At 35.1% G+C, this 5161-nt stretch overlaps 1 long non-coding RNA gene across 1 annotated transcript; it reads left to right on the forward strand.

Annotated features, from left to right (window-relative positions):
* Positions 1 to 467: 467 nt before the first annotated feature.
* LOC127152288 (uncharacterized) lies at positions 468 to 3114 on the forward strand. Its single transcript, XR_007825062.1, has 3 exons — positions 468 to 535; positions 933 to 1078; positions 3037 to 3114. It is a non-coding gene; the product is annotated as an uncharacterized LOC127152288 (long non-coding RNA).
* The last annotated feature ends 2047 nt before the right edge of the window (positions 3115 to 5161 follow it).

The following is a 5161-nucleotide window of genomic DNA, read 5'->3' on the forward strand; positions in this document are numbered from 1 at the left end:
AATAATAAATAAATAAAATATATCATAAAAAAATAACCACAACAATAAAAGCAAGGAATTAAAAATGTAAAATGATTTACAAATGGATTTAAAATGAATTAAAACCGTTAAGAATGGAAAATGATAATAGATAAATTCCTGTAAAACCACATACTGTAGATGTTCTTTATTTTTTTAATCTTATTTAAAATATATATGTTATGATTTGAGTATTTTATCAATAATTCTATACTATGACGTATGAACTGACAACCATAATGAAACCTGCATCACGTGTTTTGTACAACTATAACTTAAGTGAACTATGGCTTGTGTGGGTGATTTAAATAAATGTTCCTATGATATTTCATAATTAATGAGTTCTTTGACAATGATATTGTTTAGTATTTTCTATTTTAATCTTTAATATTTTCTATATTTTTAATATTTGATTGGTAACCATGGTAACCGATATGACCGCTAACGACCGTTAGCGTGAAGACACAACAACAACGCGACTGGTTCTCTGAGGTCTGCTAGACAACTGTTTGTTAAGGTATCGTACATTTTACTGGCATTTTTATATCCTCAAACCGCAAGAAACAGCAACAGAAAGGAAACAAACGACACAACGCGATAAAAATCCATCGTTAAAATTTTAACAAGGCAGTTAAAAGTCCCGGCGCTGTCTCGCAGTCTAGACCGTTGAACAAACTCTGTTACAAACACGGACGAAGTATGAATTATATTTCGCATAAAAACGTAGAAACTAAGTACAAAATGTCGTTACTGACATACCAGATTCTCTAGGTTATTGTGCAAAATAAATAGGTGATTCCTAAAAATTACTAAATGTTACAGCTGAGGAGAAATATGCAGTATATATTACTTAATGTGCTTAATATTGAAAAGCAATACATAGTGTAAGTTGTTTTGTGTATCTCTTTACGGAGGATGTGGAAAGTGTTGCTGGACAGGGCTCTCCAACTGCAGCAGGACCTGTGTCGCTCCACTAAACTCTATGACCAGATTATGGTGCTTGTGCTCATGGTGAACACTGCAACACAGGTGGTGATGACATTTGAAGGACTCGCACCAGGTAAGGATCACTGCAGCCCGGGGTCACAAATTAAATATACATATACAGTGCACAGCATAAATGAGTACACCCCCTCTAAAACTTAACAAATTCAGCAATTACTCTTCACTTAGAAGACATGTTAGGGTTCATTGGAGATATAATGTTCCAACAAGCCTGCTTGATCAATTACCAAAGAAAAATGCCCAAATTATTCAGCAAATTTTCTTATCAGTGATAAAATGTTGTGTTGCAAAAATGAGGATATTTTTGATCAACAGGTAAGTATACTGAACCAAAACCTTTAAAGACAAGTAATTTCCTGACGGTTAAAGGCATTTTATAGCCTACTGAATCATACACAGACTTAATGCTGTCAACAATGAAACTACTTGGGAGAGAACTTCCAGGTGACTTATTTTTTTTTTTAGCATAAAAGAGGACAGTGGTACAAGATGAATACCAAATTATTGTTTTAAGTGTGAAAATATAACAGAAGTTGTACCAACATTTAAAAACAATGGACTTGTGACAAGGCTCCTGAAAGAATCAGGTCTTCACTTTAAGATTTCATTTAATGATGAGTGATTTTTTGCTAGAAAAAGAGCTGTAAAAACACTACGCAAGAGTCTCAGAGCCGGCAAAAGCTATGAAAAGAGTGACACTTTTTCTCACAGAGTACGACGGAGCCTGCAGAAGTAACATGCATGGTTGTTGTTACTACACTGTAGCCAAAGCACAATAAACTCATTTAACCTCTTTCAATGCCTGTGTTTACAAAATATAGACTCTGGGAATCCATACTCTGGGGTGTACTCATTTATGCGGTGCACTGTATACATATATTTATATACTTATATATATTTGCAGGTTGCAAGCTTTTTCTTAAAGGGGTCATCAGATGTTAAGTTCACTTTTACATGTTGTTTGAACATTAATGTGTGTTGGCAGTGTATGTACAAATCTACCCTATAATGATAAAAATCCATGCAGTGGTTTTTAATTAATCTGTAAAAATAATATCCCCTTTTCCAAACTGAGCCATTCTCAGATATCTGTCGTTGTGGGGTCACACCCACAGAGGCTGATCCCACAATAGTTGATTGACATGAGCATCTTACCTAAGATCAGCTGTAACAGTCCAACCTCCATGTTTCGATGCCGGAGCAGGGATGTAAGTTAGACAAGAATTGAGCGATTGAGGTGTTGTGTTGCTGCATGTAATAATGAATGTAGTGGTCGTCAATTACTCCCGACATCTGAGCCGCTGAAGATGCAGTGGATTACCTTTGTTTGTGAAGGGAATGCACCTCCCGATCTACATATATCCATCTATGTTCGCACGAATCATTTGTGATCCAGCTTCACTTACAGCAGAAGTGAGTATAAGTTTTTTTAATAAATCTTTGCGATCGCCTTTCCTAATAATGTGCTAGTTAGCAAGTTTATCTGCTAAATGCGGCTAAAGTAAACAGGCTCGTCACTCCACAGAGAGAAGAGAGGGGTGGGGCGAGCAGAGCTCATTTGCATTTAAAGCAGCCTCGATCAGAATGGAATGATTTTTGCAGAGCTCATTTTGACAAGGTTAAAAGGGTGTTTTTTTACACTACCATTGAGAATTTTTAACCAAAGTATATTATAGACTTTTCATTAAGACTCTAAAGAATCATATTAACTTGTGGAAAATGGGCATCCGATGACCCCTTTAAAATTTTGAGATATTAACTCAAATTAAAAAGTTAGAATTTTGAGATAAAAAGTCGCAATTACCTTTTTTACGCAGCATTCATGCCTTTAGGCGTCATTTTAAGTCCAAGGTGACAGCAGAAGCACAGCATAAAAATGACTGAGTGCTCCACTGCATTCATCAACTTTCCACCAGAAGTAACGGCGCCTGTGCACAATATTTTCACAAATGTTGAGTTGTTCTTATCAGTACTAACATATGGTATTTTGTCTTTGTCATTGGTTTTTCTTAGCTTGGGTTTATGAAGCACTGGAGGCAGTTTTCTTGGCTTTTTATATGATAGAGTGTGTGTTAAAGCTCATAACTTCTGGCTTAGAGTACTTCAAAAGCCTGTGGAATATTCTGGGTGAGTTTTCAGTGCTGGCAAAACGAGTTTTTAATTTTTTCTTATTTTAAAGCACACATTTGGTGAATTTACTTATGCTTAAAGTAAGCGAAAAGTATTTACCACTGCAGTAAGAAAGTAAACATGCCTTAATATTTGATACAGCTTTGCTTCTCAGATTTGTTTATTTAAAGTGGTTGTCTTCTTTTCCAGTAAAATAAATAATGAAGAAAAATATTTTTTTACAGTGTATAGGAACATAACGTAACATTTTCTTTGTTGTTTATTTCTCCAGATTTCTCTGTCACACTAGTTGGATTGGTAGACCTTTTTCTCGACAGCGAATACTATGATACTGGGCGTTTCACCACTTTTTTCCACCTTCTTAAAATGTTCAAAGTATGTCGAGCATTCAGGATCTTACGCACTCTTCGGTGAGTGTTTCAGTCCTTATTACCAAATATACAAGCTGAAGCTTGAACTACCTAAGGCTGAATAGTGTGGAGCTGTTTTGCATCGTTTTTGTCTCAAAGGTAAACAGGATCTAATAATTGTGTCCTCATCTCAGGTTTTTCAGTGGTCCCAAGGTCGTCATGAAAGTAATAGGAAAGTCTTTGAAGATGAACGGAGTCATCTTCTTGCTAATGTTTTGCATGTTCGTCACATTTGCCATTGTTCTCCGACAAAACTTCAGCAAGTCTGACCCAAAGCGATTTGGTTCCACACTCAATACCATGTCTACGCTCCTCCAGCTGTTGACACTTGATGACTGGATCAGCGTCTATTACACCAGCCGAAACTATGGTATGGTACAGAAACATGTTCACAGGCTTATATTTTTTCAGAACTACAAAAAGTCCCATAAAGTTTTATCGAGGGGATCATAACTAGCAAAGCTTAATGACTTACTCATCTAGGTTTAAATTAAAGACTTGTTTATTTTAATACATTTATTTTGAAGACAATTCTTATGTATGTTACCAGGTGCACCTAATATTATCATCTTCATCGTCTTGTACATCTTGATTGAATACTACATCATTTTAAGGTAAGAAATAACATTTCCATATTCCCTTCAAAAGTATGGATTTATCTTTGGCCCTGGCCAGTAGTTTGTATTTGTAAACCATGCTAATGTTTTCAGTGGCCTCACAAAAATAAAACAAAACATTAACGTAATAATAATAAAATTTTATAAATTTAATATAATGTTTGAATCATGTTCAACATATGGCAGATTGGGTGACTGACGGTCCCTTTAAAAGTGTCCTGAAACTCTCTGGTTCCAGGCCATCCTTATCATTGATCCCAGTTTTTATGCATCATCATTATTAGTATTTTGTAACACAATGTGCTCATAAGTTGCATTATCCATTTTTTCTACAAAAACAAACCATGGGCGTAAGCCTGATCTACGCAGTGACGGTGGACACCATCCTCAGCAACAGAAAGGTCAGAGGGCATTAATAAAAGCACAATTATAAAACACAATTATAATGCTACATGAAGGTTTCACTAACAACGTTCCCTTTTACTGGACATGTTCACGTTCAGAATATGGTTGAGGATCAGGCGTCGCCAATTGAGCAGACAGGTGAGAGTTTTGTCATTCACTGAATAACTCATGAATGTATACCTGAGCCTGATTAACCAAGCTCTTCTTAAAACACTATACTATAATATAATACAATTTCAATAAAACATTTGCAATTGGCCCATTGGATATTTCCTCTATTGTACAGTTACCTTCTAAGTGGATTTTGCTGCCTTGGAATTATAAGGTTCTACACTGTTAAAAAAAAAAACACTATTTGTTGAGTAAACTTAAAAAATTATAAACATGTAAACGTAAAACTTATAAAAAAAATAATTTGTTACCCTGCAGATTTAAAATGTTAAGTTCAGTCAACTCGAAATACTTGAAATGTTAAGTTGTACTAAGTTAAAACTTAGATGTTTGAGTTGGCTAAACAAACAATTTGGATTGGTAAACTTAAAAGCTTGTTACCCAGCTATTTCAAGTTGACTAAAC

The sequence above is a fragment of the Labeo rohita genome, chromosome 21 (genome assembly GCF_022985175.1).
Source record: "Labeo rohita strain BAU-BD-2019 chromosome 21, IGBB_LRoh.1.0, whole genome shotgun sequence".
NCBI lineage: Eukaryota > Metazoa > Chordata > Actinopteri > Cypriniformes > Cyprinidae > Labeo > Labeo rohita.